Raw genomic sequence first — 22230 nt, forward strand, 5'->3', positions numbered from 1 at the left:
TATTGGATTGGCGTCTTTGTACCACAGTACGTCATATACTGGGAAGCCAGTGACTGTACAGCGCAGTTCCAGAACTCCGCCAGCAGTCACCTCTGTTACTTCCGGTGTTATCTGCACACATTTTAGTGTAATTAGAACCCATAAACTCAATAACGCTTGGCTCGGCCAGCAAAATTATGTTTTCAAAAAGTTTAACACTGACGACGACGTCAGTTTAGTTTTTCGACGACACTGAGGGGCAATTTATGACTGAATCATACATAAACGAACTGAAATTTAAGCATTTCGTAAAAAATTGCATTCAATAAATATTTGCTACCATCATAAAATAAAGGTTTCAGCTCCTGCGTATTCCTCGTGTGTTGAGATACGTATAAACACGAGAAAAACAACTTTGGATCCGTATCACATTGAGAATAAATCTAGGAAAAGCAATGCTCATGATGGCACTGACGAACCTGAACTTTCAGGGGTGTGGTGACCTCGAGGTGTGTCGTGAGGGTGGTGACGCCGACGGAGTTGTTCACCACGCAGCGATAGTCCCCAGCATCGTCAACACCCACGCCAGGGATGACGAGGAACCCGCCGACGACGTACGAGTGCTCACGCGGCTTCACGTGAGCCACCAGCGTTTGGTCCTTGTACCAACTTGAGGACACAAAAAGAGGAATATGTAAGCTATTTTACACATAAGGGTTGGTAATTTCAGAACAGTTTGATAAATTTAAAAAATGGCAAGCGTTGTATACCGGAAATTAGTGTCGAAATTATTATACAGAGCATTTTTCATAAATTATGCATAATTATACAACTTTTTCCTAGGAAATCGGTTGAAATCAAAATTGCGGGACGGCAGCTCACATGAAGGAGGGCGGTGGGTTGGCCGAAAGTCGTAAAAAATTGCATTCAATATATATTTGCTACACATCATAAAATAAAGGTTTCAGCTCCTGCGTATTCCTCGTGTGTTGAGATACGTATACACACGAAAAAAAACAATTTTGGATTCGTATCAAAATGAAAATAAATCTAGGAAAATTAAAGCTCTATGATGGCATTGACGGACCTGAACTTTCAGGGGTGTGGTGACCTCGAGGTGTGTCGTGAGGGTGGTGACGCCGACGGAGTTGTTCACCACGCAACGATAGTCCCCAGCATCGTCAACACCCACGGCAGGGATGACGAGGAACCCGCCGACGACGTACGAATGCTCACGCGGCTTCGCGTGAGCCACCAGCGTTTGGTCCTTGTACCAACTTGAAGACAGAAAAACAGGAATTTGAAAGCTGTTTTACATAAGGGTTGGTAATTTCAGAACAGTTTGACAAATTTGAAAAAAATGGCGCGTTGTTTACCGGCAAATTAGTGTTGAAATTATTATGCAGAGCATTTTTTATAAATTCTGCATAATTATAAAACTTTTTTTAGGAAATCGATTTAAATCAAGACTTCGGGACTGCAGCTCACATGAAGGAGGGCGGTGGGTTGGCCGGCGCATGGCAGGGCAGCGTCGCGGCAGAAGCTGCGGCGACCGTCACGCTGCTGTGCTGCGGCCCTGCGCTCTCGGGCGCCTTCAGTTCTACGGTGTCTGCAACAAATCAATCAACTCGGAATTTTCTGTCTGCATATCGCGATCAGGTGTTTAACCGGGACACTCGTGGTTACGAATACAATGTCTCATTAATTATAATAGCCTGATAAATTATTTAGAAGTATTAATCATTCTCTATAATTTTAAGTAATAATAAATTATTAGGCAACTTCCTGTTCTGACATAAAAATAAGTTTTGATGTATGATTGTTATTTTAATATAGGCAAATTTATCAAGGCTTGATTGGTCAAAATGAATCTAATATTATACAGCGGACGTCAGCAATCAATGGTAAACCTGCCTTAGGGCCTAGAGCAAGAGCTCCAAGTTATTTATTGTATAGTAAATAAATAAATATGTATTTAGAAAAAGAACCTTAACATTTATAACGAAATAAATACGACCATATGATATCATACACCTCATGTTGGATTTTTTTTTTTTTTTGTCCTGGAACATTCCTCACTGCACCCTGCATGCCCATTGAATCGTTCGACGTGAACCCCGTATGTGTTTATACAAGCAACACAAATGGCTGCTATTTTTAAAAGCGGTCTTAAATGTACAAAAATGCGCCTTGTTTAGAGTATTCTGCAGGGTAAAGTAACAGTTGGGCTCCGGCGCTGTGAAGCAGTGGCTGTGTTGTGCAAAGCGGATTTACTGTTAGCCGGAGTTACCGACAGCTCATTGATCTGAGGCTATGTGTAGATATTGCATGCTGATGGTTGGCGTTGGGCCCAGGGCCTGTTTACGAGTCAATTTTGTTACTCACGGCTGCGCTCCCCAAGACGGGTTTCCATATTGAGAATTATTTCACTGGGACGAAGATTGTAGTGATATAGACCCAATTCTGAAATTATCAATTAAATACCTCCCAAATCATTGTAATTTTTCAAGTACGTTCTGATAATAAACTAAATTATCTGCTATAAGGAACAAAAATGAAGAACAGGATTTGTTTCCCGCAACCACTTGTTGCAAATGAAGCGTTAGAACTTGAATTGAACTGCCTAATGCTAAATACAATTCATATTCGCCTACTTCAAGATAAATGTGCTCACAAATTTCTAATTCATTAATAAAAATGCTAAAAATATCGCAGTGAAGCCTAAATCATTTTTTATAATTTTGTATTTAAACCACAGACCATGTCTGTATATAAATGAAATGAAAACTAGTTAATTGTGCCGGTTGATATTGGATTATAAACTCTTAAAATATCAAATCTGATGGAGCTTGCATCCATTCAATATAAACGAGAAATTATAGTTTTTTTACAGGCAGGAATGGAATATATATATAGGTAAACTTTCTAATTTAGGTGAAGGAATTTCCAACAAAACCGCATGAGCTGATCCAAGTTTATCAAATTATGCAAAATATCACAGGTTAACATTTTTGGTGTGAAGTAGCTTCAAATAGATGAAAAAATCTATCACCAAAAACGTTATATTTTCAATTTAACATAACAAACAATTTGGAATGAGTTTCTTTCAAGCGATGACTTAGGGGAATACAATTTATTTTTTAAATAATTTCTTCATTTCTACCGTAAATTGCATATCATAATACACCATAGTAAAAAAATTCCACATGATCCCAGATGTTTTCAATTCCACATAATAGATCGGTACCTTTTATATTATTGAACCAAATAGAGATATGAGCTATAATATAATATAATATCTATAATAATAATATAATGTAGATAAAAGCTATATTTAAAATACAGAGACAGAAATCGGATAGTTAAAATAATTTTCAAAAACAAGAATACTGGATTTAATTTGGGTTCCAATTTTCCAAAAATATCAGCATTTTATGGCCTCCTGCCGTGGTGTATTGTTTGAGCTCTCTTATTTCATCCTGTGAGACGGTGACATTAAGCTATAAAATATAACATAATGATAAATTCTGCAGAGAGCGAGGCGGCAGCAGAGCATAACACTTGGGTAACAAAACGCCCCTGCAGTAATCGAATGCCGCGCTTCGTCTTGTTAATGGCGCCTCGAGCGTGTACTAATCTGCCCCAGTTTGCTGTAGAGAGCGACACGTTCGGCGGCCCAGCCACGCTGCAGGGACTGGCAATTTAACAACATGCGCTCTGGATTCATACGATAAAGATTATATAGGAATTTTTGGCTAGCAAAATGATCGCGATATTCAAACATCAAGACACAGAAACATTACGTAAGCACCACAAGTGCTTTGATAGGTTTCTATGCTTTGAACCTCAATGTCAGCCGCAAAAACTCAGTCTTTCACGGATTCGGAGGAATTGACATGGGCAGCAAGTTTAGAATGAACCGTGGACGCCAGATCTGTCTTCACCCAAGGAATAAAAAAAATTGAGAAGAAATGTTTCAACGAATAAGTGGTACGAAAAATTGTAGTATTAAAAATTATGACGATCGTATAAAATTACTTGAACTGGCGATTCAATGAGAATGAGTGCATTGCTATAAGCCTGATCTGCTTTTTGGGCATACAACTTTCGCGGAGTTGGTGCAAGGACATGCAAAGCCGGATGGAGACGCACAATAATTCGAGCAGTATGAATGAAGCAAAGGAAACTATATAGTTGATTCATCTGTACCAACTCTAGGCTTGTGGCCTATAGGTGGACGTCTCGAAAAAATTCATGACTGTTGAAGATTAACCTGCCAAGTATAAAGTTTTTACCTGTCATGTATGAAATTTCAGCCATGAAAATCCAAACCGCCAGTTAATTTCCAAAACCATGTAAGAAAATAGCTGGAAACCTTCACCTAAACTGATGCAGCAACAAGTTATTGGTGGGTTTATAGAACATGTGTAGTTCAGGCTTATGAGAATTCCAATAAAATTATTTGCAGGCGATGAATGAAGTAAGGCATTTCTCAAAACTATAATTCGGAAATAGAATTCGGCATGCAACAGCGTTTTGGAAAACTTTATGATTCAGCGCATGCAGCCCTGTGCAAAGAGCAGGCTTCATTCATGAATCTCATTAAAAGACCATGTAAGTTCAAAATTCAACCGCTACAGCGTTGCTTGTCGAATTTCGTTGCAAACATCAAGAAAAAATCATTCTAGGCGCCATGACTGAACTAAAATAAATAAAGGAGTCCAGCGGTCAAAGGGCCGGAATAAACTCTAGAATTTCCAGGTTTAACATCAAAGAATTTTCGAGTTTTGCGTTCCAAAAGTTGATCTATGAAACTTGATTTCATTCGGTTAGTTTCACAGACATCGGAGCCCATGTTTACCCAATTTTGAGCTACAGGGCCTTAACTTAATAAAATATGAAAACCTACATTCAATATTTTCTTGACATCAAAAACGTGTGGAATCTCTGTAGAGAGACTACTCAAGAAACTACTTTTTGAAGGCAAGCAAATATTCATAATTATTTTTAAGTCGATGAAGTTTATTCACTTGAAATAACTGGCACCTGTACAGCTAGTGTACACATCACAGAAGTTGTCTACTTCACTGTTCACGGAAACGCTCGTTAATTGCCATGCATCTGTTTTGCATTTACGTACCACAAATTCATTTGCGTTCTCTATCAAACTAAGATAATAACCGCAGAACCATCTTGTTTACTAAATCCTTGTTATTTGCTCAAAATCTACAGATTGAAGATAATACGAATATTAAAAAAATAAAATCACGATGGGCTTTATGACTCCTCTGTCAAGCAGGCAATTTAACCCCTGCGAGATCTCCGTTTCCATCACTAATACAACATGAACTGGAGAGCTTCAGCGCAATAAACGCATAATGCTCTGATATACGGAGGCGACTTCGGTGTGATTTGTGAGCCATTACGGCATAATTTGTCCTGACATAAAACGTCTTTCAAAGAATTTTAGATTTCAGAGACGTTAAATTTACCCGGCCAGCAGGTTATTTTTCTGCAGAAGAATCAAGCTTAGCGCGAAAAGAGGTAAAGAATGTAAATTTTTTCGGCTAGAGAAGTGAAATATTTTAGATAAACACACTTCGTAAATTTCATCCGCGAAAGATACATCGCGAGAACGTCGCTCAAAATTAGGCGTGTTAAAAACAATACGGAAATCTCTGCGAAGTCAGCCCACTACCTAAACTATTTATAAATTTAGGAGCTCCATCCGGAAACACACTGCTTCGAATAAAATTCCGGTCATGATTAATACTCTTCGATGATTAATTCTCTTTCGACATGTAATTATAAAGAAAACAAGTGTAATTATAAAGAAACTTTTACAATCTAAAATTAAATGTTTTTTTACCTTTCTCATCGAGCGAGTCTAGCGGATTTGTGTGACTATTATGCCCATATAAAAAGATGACAAATAGAGATATCAAGGCCTGCCAAACGTTTTCAACACGAAATATTAGCAGAGCAGAGGATGAAATTTATGCTACCTCGTGCTCTTCTCATGTGAAACCTATAACGAGCAATTTAATTTCCATTTTAATATCCTTTTTCGATCATCAAGGATGAGCCATAAAAATTCAACATTACTAAACACTCCATATCTTCTTCATTAAAAGACAATTTACAGGCAGCACTAGTTATTTACTCTGATCCTTCTATACATAAAATGCGCACTATTTAAATTTCTAGACAGACGCGCGAATTACCTTGAGCGCAGTCAAAAGGACTCGTTTCAATGGAGGCAATTGCATCATGAATAAAGGTGATTAGTGGCCTGTAACACGAAGATAACATTTACCTTCGTTAACTAATTCCTAGAAAGCCAGGGACGATGTAATAACCAGAATACAGACGTTTGAACAGACATCTGAGTTCTGATATTGGGAATAACTAGCTCCTTTTTCCGCGGTGTTAGTCACATTTTTGTGCCTGTCAATTTACAAATGGAAGCAAAGTCGATAGAATATCACACTTGCAATAACAACAACAACTGGTCAACAATACTTGCATTTCATAATAGATTGAAAGCAGGAATGGAACAAGCTGGATATTTTGCACGTGGAAAGCAACTCTCGAAAGTCTGTCTGGATTTTATACACGATTTATTTACTCAATACAAAATTCTATAACAGAAGACCGCTGGGCTAGCATTGCTTTGCGATTTCAAATGTGTGTGATTAGCATAATTCGAAAAGTATATTCATAAATGTACATATGTTCGAATAACGTCAAAGCAGTTTTTGCGGTAAGCAGCAAGCAAGCAGTGTTGGCTCCAAAATAAAAAGTCTTGAAAGAAAATCTCAATATTATAAAATTTCTGACTGTAGAAACTAACTTGCTGCACGATTGCAATACCGAGAACATTAATTGTTAACAATATTCCCGAGTGATCAAAATCCCAACACATCATGATAATTATTAAGGAATGAATTTGTGTTCAAGTTCCTTCTCTGGAGTGTTGTATTAAGTTATTGAAATATGATAAAAAATACTCGGTTTCATCTCAACGACTATTCCTAGCAGAGATTCATTAATATACAGTAATACAATACTTGCATAAAAGCAGTTGTTGCCCTAATTCTATGTAAGATTTTTTATCTCTTAAGTAAAAGAAAATCTATCCTAATAGAAAGAATTTAGCCCCAAGGACGAATGCAGGTTACAAAATTATAGTATTCTGTTCAACAAAGAACATTTCATTTAAAAATATCAAAGCAACATTGTATCAACTTTAATGCGTTTCACCTTCATGTCTCGTAACTAATTTTGTAACATTGTATTCGTATAACATTCGTTCTTACACAGTTCACCTCATTCGTTTGCCTGTCATGAAGTCTTGCCACTACTTTAGAACACGGAATATTCTAGAGACGCAGTCACTCAACGAAGTTTCTAATTCGCATAACAAGAAGACTTTCCGCGCTACCGAGAATTCCAGCAGAATAATGCAGGATACAATGCAGGGGATCGCATGCATAGCTCGTTGTGATGCGACTAAGCTACCCAGCTTTTCCATCAAGGGTGATTGGACTTGCTGCAGGATTTTCTCGTAACTCTGAAGAACCGTATCATGTTAACACGAGTTTTTGATTACACGTAAGATAGAAACAACTCTAAGATGCTTCTACAACGTCTAGCTTGAAAGCGACTGTAAAGAGAATGTTTTGGGACATAATATCTCGATAATGACAACAATACGAAGAAGTGCAGAGATCGAATGATGTTACCATTATGTTTTCTAATAATTCTAACATCAACGCGGATGATAAGCTTTAATTACATTGATGATCCCTATATTAAACCAGCTGAGGATACAAATTTTCAATTAAAAAATGTATTACGTATCCTTTTCAAAATTACTTCAACAAAAAAAAAATGTTCGTCTACAATTTATTCATTCAATTTTCCCTAAACACTGAATATATTGACTGCAATGAGTTATAGTTCACTTTTCATAATCACGGAAGCCAGCAAATAGAGCCAACCAATAGGTGAAACAATTAAATGAACGAATAAAAAATTCTAGCATGATCGCGGTTCTGTAATGATCATTTACACCAATAGAAGCACCGTACCCAGTTAAAATTTTGAGCCGAGACCGGCGCCGGGTTTAGCCGGGCTGGTCGCGCTTTAGCAGGATGGAGCCGTGAAACTATAACCGGCCATAGTTCAAACTAGATCAAGAAAAAATACTACTGCCAGTGTCATGTATTTCTGAACTTAATAAGATTTTGACCAAGGGTAAACTTTTGCTGGAAACGGAGCGTTATCAATTATAAGATTATTTCGTAAAAATGAAAACAGCGGTCAAACTTATTCGCGCGAATCGCAGGCATTATAGACATAAAAATGTTTAAATTTTTTGAGGCTGCACAGGAACACACCTTAATTCGAGTATGTTTATTGAAATATCTTTTTCGAATAATTGCAAACTGAATTTGATGCCCCAACGGAAGCAAATAACAACCCGTGATAAGGTAAACCCAATCAACGATCGTTCCTGCATCGGCTACCCAAGTGATGCACCTGAAGGACTGATTGACAAGCTAGTTACGGCGATAATTAGGACGAAACTCGATCGAAGCAGGGGCTGTTCAGGGGAGGAAGTGCAAGGGCCCGTCAAATAAAAATCTGAGCGATCAAGAGGGATGCAGCGATTCGGGGAGGCACAGGAGATCTTGTTAGTTAATTTCCTCGAGAACAAGAAAATTATTACAGCTGTTCATTATGAAGAATTTTGATAAATTTTCTCAAGAAAATCGTTGAAAAACGCCTTTAAAAGGCCTGTTCACACTAGGGGCAACACACGGGCGTCAAGCGCCTCACTGCCCCTCTACGTGCGCTTCTTGTGGGCAACGAAGCGATTGACGAGCTAGCGATTCACAGTCGCCCTGCCTCATGCAACACAAGCGCCGCACTCAGTGGACGGCTGTCCGTGATCTAGCGAGGTTGTCTCGATACGCTGGGTTTCAATATGGCAACTAACGCCACACTTCTTTCGACTCACTCTCTAGTAGAGGCTAATTGATCTTTGTAGAGAGCATGAATGCCTGTAGAGAGTTCAGTCAAAGGAGTATAAAAGTCGAAATGTTAAAGAACAAGCTCTGGTGAAAATATTTGAAGTTAAAAAAACTTTGGTGTACAAGTCACCATTGACGAGGTTTGCAAGAAAATTCATACGTTGCGTTCGCAATTCCATCTTAAAATGAATTTCATTGCAAATGAATTCCATTGCATGTGAATTCCATCTCAATTCCATCATCCTGCTTCTGGATGAGTGGTATTATTTTCTTTAGTAGACTGTCAAACAAGTCCACTGGCAGTCTAGTATAATTTTGAAAATTTGATGCATTCGCAACTGATAATTTTTTGAAAATGTAATTGTGTAAATCTTAACTGCAGCACACCCGAGAACAATGGTCAATTAGCTCCAATTCGGTTATATCCATCTCCACTGACGTCTAATTAACTGGCATCTAATCTTCAAAGCGCGTGCCGCGTGGTCTCCAGCTACCGCTTACAAAAATAAGTGTGAACGGTTGTGAGCGGTGAGGCGCTGCAGCAACTAGCAAGCGCCTCACCGCCCATGTCGTTGCCCCTAGTGTAAACGGGCCTTAAGGAATCATCATCGGCGCGTAGGTACTCTTCCACCACAAGGCACACGCACATGGCGCTCGGAAGACAGGGGCTGTACTATGCCAATTTCGATGAGAAACCATTTGAAGAGAAACTTATAGGACCGAATTATCCCCATTCAACTTCTTTTTATTTCCAAACCAGAATAAGTTATTGAAAGGTAACAGTTTTCATCAATAGAAGCAGTAAAAAGGGCAGCCAAAACATGGTTCAAATCGCATGCTTCTCAATTTTACACAGATCGATGGACTTAATGGCTGGTATCAGCATCTACTATTAACCAAGATAGAGCATATATATGAAAATAAACCTCATGACTTTCATAATTTTTTTAAACTGTTGTTTTTCCACGGACTTTTTTCAGCCCCTTGTAATATTGAACGCATTTCAAGATATAAATCCCGGAATTTAATCAAATTGTAAAAGAATCTCCTCGAAAGAATCCAATCTTCATATGAGATAAAAGTGAAAATCCAAAGCTTCAGTGCTAAGTAACCAATGCTCTTAGCATGAAATTTAATGATATTCTTCATATTCTGACTTGAATTTTACTATGTAAATAATTAATTGACTTGATCAAAACAAAGTAGCGCTCAGTAACTTGAGGACAACACGATTGTTTACGACAGACGTTGCTAATGGAAACTTGACAATAAATGTTTCGAGGAATATAGTGGAAACTATATCAATGCGCCCATGTTGAAAGGAATCTTGACAGCAATTTATTTTGTTTCCAGCTGACCGACTAACTTGGATCAAAAATGCTCGATCACAAACTGTTGTACCCCTTTGATCTCTGAAGAAATTTAATTTGGTCAACTTATACAGATAAAAAAAGAGTACGATCGAAGGAGCACAACATGGGAGTACAATCTCTTGTGCACAATACGGTAAAGGGTAATATTTATTGTGTACAACGCAGATGCTAGGCCCTTTCATTGTACAATTAATTTTAATTTTTCGTGAGCGAATTCAAGTCAGATCGAATGAGTCGGAAATGTAGGCTTCTTTCTTCTGAAGCACATGATTTATTCGGTAACTGAATCTTTTCATCAATAAAACTATTATGATCATATTTGCACGTGTATGTTGACCTTAAATGATTATAATAATATAGAAATGCACATAAAATGAGCAAAATGGAGTGATATGGAGAAATGTCGATGTATAAATTTATCGAAATATTAAAAAACGAAGCCGCATAAGACAATTAAAATATTATCCATTAAACAATGTCCCCAACGAATCAAGAAAGTATAGGAACATATAGCGGCAGTTCCCATAATTATGGATGTTATTTATTACAAAATATATTATATCATATATAGTGGTAGTTTAAATGGAAAAAATTCATTAAAATAAAAACATTACTTCAATCCACGAGTTTTTGAAGCAAAACCCTAATTAAATTAAATTAGACTCGGGAACATAAACCTCTCTATTTCATTTCGTATCATCCATTCCTCAATCCAAGTAATCTGATTCCAAATACGTAAATAATAACGAACCGGATTTGATTTTAATAAATAGTCAACTTATATGTTAGCAAGCACAAATCATAGATATTCTCTACTGCGTTAGGTATATATTTTCCAGCTTTCAAGTACATAATCCCGCTAACTTACAGCAGTAAGAGGCCCACGTCTGGCGGCTCATCTCTCTAAATAAGGTCGCCCTCACAAGGAAGAAGCCCTGAAGCCCGATTAACTTCATTAAACCTGCGAATTTCCAGCCTACATGAGCTGGGCTGCCGTCAAAAACCTCTCGCCCATAAGTTGTGAGAGCTTTTCGTGGGGGGAGAGTTAAACTTTGTGCCGGTCTTTAAGATCAAACAGCGGTAAAATCATAGATATTCTCTACTGCGTTAGGTATATATTTTCCAGCTTTCAAGTACATAATCCCGCTAACTTACAGCAGTAAGAGGCCCACGTCTGGCAGCTCATCTCTTTAAATAAGGTCGCCCTCACAAGGAAGAAGCCCTGAAGCCCGATTAACTTCATTAAACCTGCGAATTTCCAGCCTACATGAGCTGGGCTGCCGTCAAAAACCTCTCGCCCATAAGTTGTGAGAGCTTTTCGTGGGGGGAGAGTTAAACTTTGTGCCGGTCTTTAAGATCAAACAGCGGTAAGCAATTAAACTCTACAGAGAAGTTAAGACATCGAGATAATCTCATGGGTATCTCAGCGATGAACGCCAGTGCTTGGGCCACAGACCGCATCTTGGCTCTTTTCAAAAGACGGGCGAAAAGATGGAAAAACATTAAGTCGATTACAAAATTAAATTGAGTCGCTAAGCAGAATTCCTTGATGGAATCAAATAAATAATGGAGCTAGGAAGCTATATTACGTAGATTCAAACGATCATCTGATGAACTTGAAAAGTGATTGCTAATTTGCATGGAGTAAAAAGTGAAATATACGGTAAATTTTATACTTGAGTCTACAGCACTTGATTCCACATGAATAACTTTGCTTTAGACTTATTTCATTCATAATTATAATTTATCATCTTCATCTTCGTTGAGAGAACTCATCAGTGGATATAATTGCTCACTATTTCCTGTCTGAAAAGATAATGAGACAACGTGCCGAAAACTGTCGCCTCCAAAGAAAGAATGAATATTTGAATGAATAAGATTTTCCATTAAACTGTATTCAAACAAAGGAACTTCTTCGATCGAACTAATTCGTGTTGTCTATTGATACAAAATTATTTAAGACCACACGCCATCTTCTCCTGCATTTGGAATGTTGTTTGATGATTTTTTTTAAATAGTCACAATTCACAAGAATTTCAATATCGAGTTCCAAAAATCATATTTAATAGATAACTGTCCAAACAATGCTCTTAATCACGGCAATTATTGTCAAGAAATTCGCATACATGACGCAGTTGATCAAAAGTGGCGAATTGAACATTAGAACCACCAAAGACAGAAAAATATAAAAAAAAATCCGGATAGGACATTACATGCTTTCTTCGGTGAGCGATCGCACTTGACTGCGATCAGGCGACAGCTGTGGATCAAACCAGCGCCCCTATTGCCTGCACTACGCGAGCATCAGGAGCTGCTAAGTGAGGCGATAGCCCAGGCAGATGAGAATTTATTTACGGGAAGCAATCTCTAAGGACTCATTGGAATCAATTCATGCTCGTGAAAATTTTCACAATAGCTTACGAAACGAGGCATTACGTGAGCCTGTGCTACGCTAAGTGATTTTGGCCCGGCAAAAAAATCACAGTGAATTACGGACGGAGTATTTTTTATAAGTTTCTAAAAAAACGGCGAATGCCGCTTTAAATATACATTCTTTTTGCCTATTTTCGCTTGACTTGGTCATTAGATGACCAATTTTTGATGGGATTGGAAATAAGTAGTTTGGAGCGGCGCGCGAGCGGGGCTATTGCTGTCCCGATGGTCACCTAAATTAGATTATCGGTGGAGCGACAGCGCATAAACGTTTTAGGTCTCACCAAAGCCACCGCTTTAAAAGCAACTTGGAAGGGCTAAAAACCATCGCATCTGCATAGCTTTCGAGTTGAGTTTCCTGCCATTAAATGCACCACAACAGAGTACGCTGCACCCTTACAGCACGTAATCTCGAAAGTTTGCACTAAGTTTCTAACAGAAGAGCGACAACACTGAGCTCAACTTTAATACTTTGCTAACGAGAATTCAGGCCCGATTCTAACGAGAAATAGTGAGGAGTCCAACACAAAGAGTGTGATTCGATGGCCATGAACCTTCGCATAGTCAATAGTAAATACCTAAAAAAATGTGAATCACTTGAATCTAATAATTTTAAAAACCCACAGAGAGGTCTATTGAAAATAGAAAATATTTGGCAAAAAGTAGATCCCAAAGAAATCATTGTTAAGCCTTCAGGTCTTTCGTGACAACAGGTCAATGGTAGAACAGATTATAAATGCTCTACAGTAAAATGGGGAAAGGATAACAAATGTTAATTTGGTGAAAGGGAGATTATTAAAGAGAGCACTTGTCAAGTGGAATAGAGAACGAATAACAAAATGTTCAAGTGAAGTGGAGACAATATAATTGAAAATCAAGTAAAGGGAAGACTATATAAGTGAAAATTAAGTGAAGAAGAGACTATATAAGAAAATACTCATCTAGTGAAATGGATAACAAAAAATATGCTTATCAAGTGAAAAAGAGACTAGAGTAATCAAAATGCTTCCAATTCCTTCCCAAGAATTTACTTGACCGCTCGAATGTTTTACGTCCATATTCAAGCTAGTATTACTATTAAAAATTGTTTCAGCAATCACTTTGTTTGCAAAGGAGCATCTAAACTTCGTGTTTAACATTTATTCGATACTCAGGAAAAATTATTAATAATACAGATTCAGAATTTGGTTCCCGAGAAAAACAAATAGTGGTGCTAGATGCGTACTACTTCACTAATGTTGTATGCGTTCATAGTCAATAAATATACGTGTATTATAATTCTATCAAGAGGCAAATAATATTTTGTATACAAACCACCGCCATTGCTGCACGTTCTGCTGCAGAATTCAGTATGATGAATAGAAAAAGAAACTCACAGGTCAGCACGATGCATGCTGCACCATTATAATTATGCTACGTAGCAGCAGTCAGCACGCTGAGACAACTCTCTTGATAACACGTTACTTGAAGGAAAGGACCACTGAGGCTATTGGTAAGCAGTGAATGAGTCGATTGTTTAAAAAATTCGAATATCTTTAGAGTGCATCAAGAAATTATAAAACAAATGAAGTGTTATTGAAAAAAAAAAACATTTGAAAATTTCATGTGCAACCCATGACTCTGCAATCCTCCCGTTTGGACTAATGGCCGGGTTAATCCCAGGCACGAAACGGAACAGACAATATATAGGTGCTTATATTAGCCGCCACGAAAAGCAGCATATAGACAGCAAGTTTACGGAGCAAACCAACTGAATGGTGTTAACCCCCTACCGCCTGACATGAGTAACCGGAGCAATATTGTTACAAGCCTACTTCCCAAAAAGGATATGTTCTAGTGAGCGCAACATGACTTGCTCTGTTGGTTGCCGCCACGTACAACTTTAAAATGTTCTCTGTTGCGTACAAATGTCCTCAGGTTGTTACACTCAATAGTTTACGTATAATCTAAGTTGAAAGTTTTGTTCCCGGAGAGTGACATACGGCGCGGTAGAGGGTTACGGGCGATCCCACTGAGCGCTGTTTATTCGGTCCACCAAGGGTGCACGCTTATCGTCCCAAAGAAATTACATGCCTCAATTTTGAATTAAAGTGGATATAGAGCTCAAGATTACGTAAGACAGTGACATAAAAATAATCTCAAATTCGTAGAGTTGCGCTCCGTCCCAGTCATATCGCTTCAAAACATCAGCTCGAGATCAGGCGGCCTTGCTGTATTTCCCACCGTAAATTATCTTCAACGAGTGTAACACAACAGTGTGTGGGCGGCGGGTAGTGAAATCATAAGTGGGATGTCAGTATATAAATTTCTAGCGAATGGTAATGCGCACGAAAAATCTAGTGACTTGAAGCTGGAATTTCACCCCGTAGCATGACGAAAGACGACCCAAAGGCGCTCATGATTGGTTCTGTTCTTCATCATCAATTAAATTGGAAGACGAGTTAGAAAATTAAACATTTTTCTCTACTTTCAGGCTTCAAAGACAAATTGATACTTTTGAAATTGTACTGCATATTTCGCTGAGCCTAGAAAAAGTCTCAATTTGCACTGGCTTAAAAAAGACAGTAAGCAAGGATATGTTCAGCCTTTATAAGCACATGAGCAATGTAAGTTGAGGCTGCCACTTGCACCCCGAGTGTCAGGACAAAAGGTGATATGTTGTGTTTGTTGTGGCAGCGGCTCAGATTATCTGGTAATTTTTGCCTTCTGTTCAAGGCCGGGGGAAACTTGGCTGTACGTTAGCCGCGTTTTTTGGCGGAGCAAAATTTGATGTCGGAAATCTGCTTGACTTAGCCACTCAAATCCGTGTTTTAGAGATTAGGCTGTTTAAAATATAGCGTCAAAATACCTCAGAGCTCTACCAAAACTGCAGATAAAATTTATAGGTTGACTCAAGGCAAAACTTTCTAGGGATGAGTATAGAAAATGAAGATGAATTCATTTTGCGATAAACGTACAGTGCAAAAATACAATTAACGAATACGTTTAGTTTCAAGTTCCAGAACCTGGGTTTGCGTCAATTCACTGTCTGATTACATCAAGGAATGTGGCTTCATGGGATAGCACTATCTATATCTCAAATTTTATTTGAATCAAACTTCGACTAGTTACGTCGGTTGGAGTAGATAGCACTAATAAACAACGTTGAAACGGAAACATGTTATTTCAAATGACCAATATCAAAACTCATAGCAAATCAATAAGTGATATAATAAATCGTTGACAAAATGGCTGCACATGTCAGCCCGTAAGTCGGGCACTACTGAAACAGCAACAACACCAAATGACATTAATGTATAATGCCAGAGTCAGCGAATGGCAACAATTCCGTTAATAATACTCAATTATCCATTGCCAGAAATATGCGAACTTAAGGGAACATTTATGATGATCGCTATTGTGCATTATTCAGTAATTATAACGTCCTTGTAGGAGAAAGTGATTGATTGCTCAAATGCAGACTTAAAGTAAAAACTGCCCTGTCATCCATACCTAGTGCAAATTCTTACAATATTTATAGAGAATCTATTTCCGCTCATTATATTGTTGCCGCTTTCAAAACGGAGCTGAACTTATCGTTCTGTTTAAGCAATGAAATAAAGTGTGCCGAAAACTTCACGCTTCATTATTCACAGATACGCTGGGACATTGCATGCGTGCTGAGCGCGGATCAATTACGCCGGTGAAAAATATTCGGGCTGGCCATTTTTCTCCGGAAATTCAAAAATCCATCCGCCTGCGCAAAATTAGACGCGGGAAGGAAGAACACCTCCAAAAATTCTTATATTCTTTGCCAACTCCTAAAAATCCTGTCGGCGCTCCAATATATTTTCCAATAATATATCCGTTTCGTGGAATAGGTTTGGAATTTGAAGGACTTGATGAAATTCCTAAGATAAATTAAAGATTCTTAAATTATAATTAATGCTAATTTCTAAGGCAACAAAGTTTGTCTTACAAATTTAGATTACATTGTAACTAATTGCTTCTAAAAATTAAAAGGATTACGAGTATTAAAACCGGCAAGTAGTCAAAGCTACATTCCATTGCGACTATACGAGAAGATGAGATCAATCAGAATATATTGAACTGCAATGAATAAATGATTCTGTATGAATAAATGTCCACATGTTCAGATTATGTGAACAAAAGGCCTTTTCGACTAACAGAAACAGTAAAAAAATTGTTATTGTTGTTAAACTTAAACAATAAAAAACTATTCGTTTATCTGTTTATATATCCAATTATTCGGCAAAAATGATCGACACGAACGAGAGCCTTGGTTAGAATATCGCGGCACGAAAAAACGGCAATAAAATACAGCCATAGCTTACATTATATAGGTTGGTTTAGGTAGCGCACCGCTAACACTTAGTATGCAAAGCGTGTGCAGTGAGCGCGCAGTGTTGTCACTGTAGCGCGTGCACTGCTATTGCATATTGCAAGTATGTGCAATATGCATTGCCATTGCACAGTGCAAGCATGTGCAGTATGCACTGCAAGCACTGCAATACCATCACTGCAAGCACGTTCACTGTAATCCCGGCAAGCACGGCACTACCCACACTGCACTGCAAGCACTGCACTTCCATCACTGCAAGCACTGCACTGCCATCACTGCAAGCACAGCACTGCCATCACTGCAAGCACAAGAACATCGCGGCACGAAAAAACGACGATAAAATACAGCCGTATTACATATATAGGTTGGTTTAGGTAGCGCACCGCCAACATTTAGTATGCAAACTGCCATGATATACCAAGAGCGTTCACTGCCATTGCAAATTGCAACTATTTGCAGTATGCACTGCCATTGCACACTGCAAGCATGTGTAGTATGCACTGCAAGCACTGCACTGCCATCACTGCAAGCACTGCACTGCCATCACAGCAAGCACTGCATTGCCATCACTGCAAGCACTGCACTGCCATCACTGCAAGCACTGCAATCAAAAACCGCCCAGTGTGAAAGATTACATTGAATACCATTGCAAGCTAAACTGTCGCGGCAAATCTACCGCCGCAGTTTTAGCGCGACACACGCTGGCGTCAGGCGTCAAATTCTACGCCGCAGTAAATGCAGTCGTGTGTGAACAGCAGTGCATATTTCGTATGTCCGCTAAGGTTCGGCAGTAAATACTGTCGGACGCTGGCAGTATTTACTGCCCTGTATGAAAGGGGCCTAATGCTCACTCTATGAACTTCCGACCACGGCACTCAATAAACTGCAATCCGTAAGGAACACTACTGCTCGACTCATGTGCACTCAGCGAAAATTCGACCACGTGACGCCGATGTTGAGCAACCTTAACTGGCTGCGCATGCAGCAGCGCACGAAGTTAAAGGTCGCTGTTCTTAAGTTCCGAATTGCCTTCACGGTCTGGCACCTCCTTATCTTACGAAATGTCTGCAGCACGTTTCGGATCTGCCTTCTAGAAGACGACTGTGTTCGTCAACAGCGGAGCGCGCCTCCGCCAGAACCTGAAACAGTATGCCGGATTCTGAAACGTCGGCTCCATCGTCGCAAGTGTTTCGTCGACGCCTACAGACGGAACTATTTAGTATAGCCTATGAATCAAATGCTTAGTTATTTTTATCCGTTCTCATCATTTCTCGTATCTATTTATTTTTAGCTTGCTATTAATCTCGATTGTTACGTGCCCTCGAAGTACGTTAGAACCAGACGCCACGATAAATGCTATGTAGAATATTAATAATTCAAAATATTATTGTTGGTACTTCCAAACACAATTCCAAACACAATTAATAAACTACTCCAAATTTAACGAAAATAGCACCTGCAGAACAAGTTGTTTCATGAAGAATAGAAGTGACCGATTACAAAGTCTCTGACAGGATTTTCATTACCGGAAAATGCACCTCCATGAGCATTTTTCCCGGTGGTCTTGCTGCGGTTCTCCAAAAGTTGTTGAACGTGATATATCTTTCAAACTAATGAACACAGCTCGATGAAACTTGGAAACGTGCATTCATAAAGACCTAACGGTGATGTTTAAGTCGTGATATTTTTTTCGATATCGCCTTCGTTTTCCACTAAGTCTTCCAAATGAGGTCATACGGGCCGAAATTAGCAGAGTACATTAAATAGTTTCTGAACTAAATCGAACGTAACATTGAATATACATTCCTAATCACCTAACAATGATGGTTGTGCGAAAAAATTAAATTGCGACTTCATTTGCTATTTATTAGGCTATTAGAAGCAAACAGCATTTCAGCGGATGATAGTCAAATTTGCAGTGAACATGAAATATCATTCAAATAATGAACGTAGCTTGATGAAACTGCAAATGCAGTCATTACGACCTAACGGTGATGTTCAAGTCGCGATAACTTTTTTCGAATTCGCCTTCGTTAGCGACTTATAAGGTTATACGCGGAATCCAATACATAAAATTAATTTTTATGAAGCATCTTCACTTTGTTACAGTTCACTTCGCAAAAAGGCGAAATCGAAAATATCATTCTTATCTAAACATCATGCACCCTTTATGGGTTCCGGCTGAATGACCGGCCGGATAAATGCCCGAAAGATGTAAAATGCTAAAAAAAAACAAGGGATTCAGCATATAAATGAAATTCTACATAAATTTGAGAAGCAACTGAATTAATGACCAGCAAAAATGCAAAGGAAGTAGCGGTACAAACATGATAGGCGGCTCCAAAGTACCCAAAGTACAATTAGCCCGCTAAGTCTCGTAAAAGTTTACTCGGTATAACGGCGTCGGGGCGAACGCAAATTGGAGCGAGCGGAGGTGCTAAGTTGCGCTGATGAACGATCGCATTTGAGTTACGGGAGAGCAGCTCATTTGGAGCGCTCCATTGCTCCAGCCCTAGCGTCCTGCGCCTCATTCTCCATGCATGAAGCTTAAGAAATCACGTAATATATTATTACCTCGAGTAGGAGGCTTCACCTTAATAATTACATCAGCACGATATTCCCATACAAAGGAGCAAAATGTCAAAAGTAAATCACGACAGAGTCTGTATACCTTCGTACCTATCCCTATCGCCTCAATAGGACGAAAATTCATGTTGTGAAAATTATCGTAAACAAAAGCTTTAGCGTTTTACCTAGGTCGTCGGTCGGACTACTCTTGGGCTTGAAATTAACTCTGAACCTCAAATTCTGGAACTTAACTTTAATACATTTTATTTATCTTTATTGCATTTTTGATTTATAGTAATAAAGTCCATTGTTTGTGGGTGTGCTTGGAACTTGCCGGTCTACATCAACCTGTAGCGTATATGGCAAAAGGGAAAGATGATCGTCAGGTAAATGATGCTGTCAGGACCCATTTAATGAATATACATGAAAATAAAGCCATCAGTGGACCCCCAAATTAACGTATGATCGTATATGCTAAAATTCTTGCTTTCAATAATGAAGGACGAACATAAGTGGATACATGAATAAAAATTGATTGAAACAACTCAGCTTGAAGTACAAATAAAAACTTAAATCAGTGCTTTTCCTTTAGGCTAACTATCGGTTTTTAATGAAAATCTATTGAAGTCAAGTTATTTCTGAAATTTGTTCTGGGTGAAATCACAAATCAGTATAACTGATTTCTACGTGAGGTCACGTCAGTGGTGACAAAAAAATGTATACGAGAAATACACATCTTTTATTTATTAAAGCATTATATCCCAGTACAATATCATGGCTCGATAAATTTCGACCGATGAGTCATTAAACTCGCAATGCTGCAGTCCAGGACAATGTGGCGCCAAATATGATGCCGCGACGAAGTTCACACCACGCGCTTTTCTCATACAGGCAGCGCTCCCTCGCTCACGCCGGCAGTCGTCCTGCCGCATCATTGGCACTAATTGAAAGATCGGTCAACATGGATCCAGAGCATGTTTTTGCATCGAGCCTAGATTGAAGCTATCTCACGGGGCAACTTAGTGGCGAATGCGCCAGAAAATTGTTCATCGCAGGGACTCAATCGCTCGACTCGGAAGCCAATGCAACACCGCACGAAAGAACATCAAGGATGGCAGGGCTTGATCGCTGCCGCTTGTCTGAGTCAACGACATAATATAGGAGACCAAAAGATGCGTAAAATAAACTCATGAAACTTTGCATTTAAATTCAACGAAACGCTGGAGAATAAAGTAAACGTCGTGATTTCACTAGTTGGTTATGGATCAGAAAACTGAGCTTTATCGACATAACAGTAAAAAACATTATCATGCTAAAATTCACATTTTAATTGCTGATTATAAGCAGGCTTTCAGAGTGCCGCACGAGCGGCGACCGATGCAGCACTTTTCCAAGCAGCGATGATCGCAGCCTGCAAGGCCTCACTTATTTTCCAACACAAGTCCCGCGGGGATCAGTGCTATAAATTATGTTGTGCTGTTTGTATTCACACGTTTTTCGAATTTCACCAGATAAATTCACCGATTCCTGGCACCGCTACTCTATTGCTTGGCAACAATAGTTCAGAATGGTTTTAGAAAAAGTTATTTCCGCACCTTCTGCGTCAGTATTCAAACAGTTCATACTCTTGATGAAATACATATATTTTTTATTGTCCCATCATCTTGAACAAATAAATATAAGGGATTCATCGTCAGCTGGCAATCATGTCATCAGAATATTTGTAAAAAAACAGTCGTCAAGCCATCGCGATTTCCAGGCTATCATTGAGTGGACGAATAGTCAAGATGCATGCTGAATCCGTCGTTTAATAATGCTGCTCTCATTCATACGGGAATCCTTTGCATTAAAAACCTTTTATTGATGGAACCACTAATGGAATAGAATATTAAATAAACTTAAGCAGAATTCTGTACGGAACTAAAATCAAACGTTGAGAGTGCACATAAAGTTAATAATAGAAATCCTAACTTTTTAACATTTAGCGTAAGCATGTTTACAAATATATCATACTAATATGTTAAGAACGTGAATTAAGGATCAAAAAAGGAGACTGATAATGATGAATAAAGTAGGTCAAAAATACTCGTGCGCTCAGACCAAGTGCAGGATAAATATTAAAGGAGACAGTGATGCGCGGACATCAAAATAATGGAGTTAGCTGCATCTATACATTCGCTCACATAAGAATGAAAATGAATCGCTCCATCTGCAAGTCAAACTGCATTAGGTGATTGCCAGGACGAAGCTTCTTCTGTGAAGTCGAGAGCAGCTGCAACGGCGAATATCGCGGCCGAAAATTTGAGAAGTTTTACGGGGAAAATATTGTACATGATGAACAACATCGTTTAAGTAAAACTGATGCTGATGGTTCATGGCACATCAATGAAGGAAGAGCCTCGCATAAAGTTCCGGTTTATAAGATACTATTTTGTGTTTACAATAGTGGTGTATTTCGTAGGATCGAGCAACAATGGTGCGTGACGAAGCGACATAG

The 22230-nt window shown here is 38.7% G+C and overlaps 1 long non-coding RNA gene across 1 annotated transcript; it reads right to left on the reverse strand.

The window, feature by feature from the left end:
- Positions 1-3: 3 nt before the first annotated feature.
- Positions 4-1585, reverse strand: LOC125179055. Its single transcript, XR_007157133.1, has 3 exons — positions 1468-1585; positions 459-648; positions 4-111 (listed from the first exon to the last, which is right to left on the reverse strand). It is a non-coding gene; the product is annotated as an uncharacterized LOC125179055 (long non-coding RNA).
- Between the last annotated feature and the right edge of the window lie 20645 nt (positions 1586-22230).

This window comes from Hyalella azteca, unplaced genomic scaffold (assembly GCF_000764305.2).
Source record: "Hyalella azteca isolate HAZT.00-mixed unplaced genomic scaffold, Hazt_2.0.2 contig14770, whole genome shotgun sequence".
Classification (NCBI taxonomy): domain Eukaryota; kingdom Metazoa; phylum Arthropoda; class Malacostraca; order Amphipoda; family Hyalellidae; genus Hyalella; species Hyalella azteca.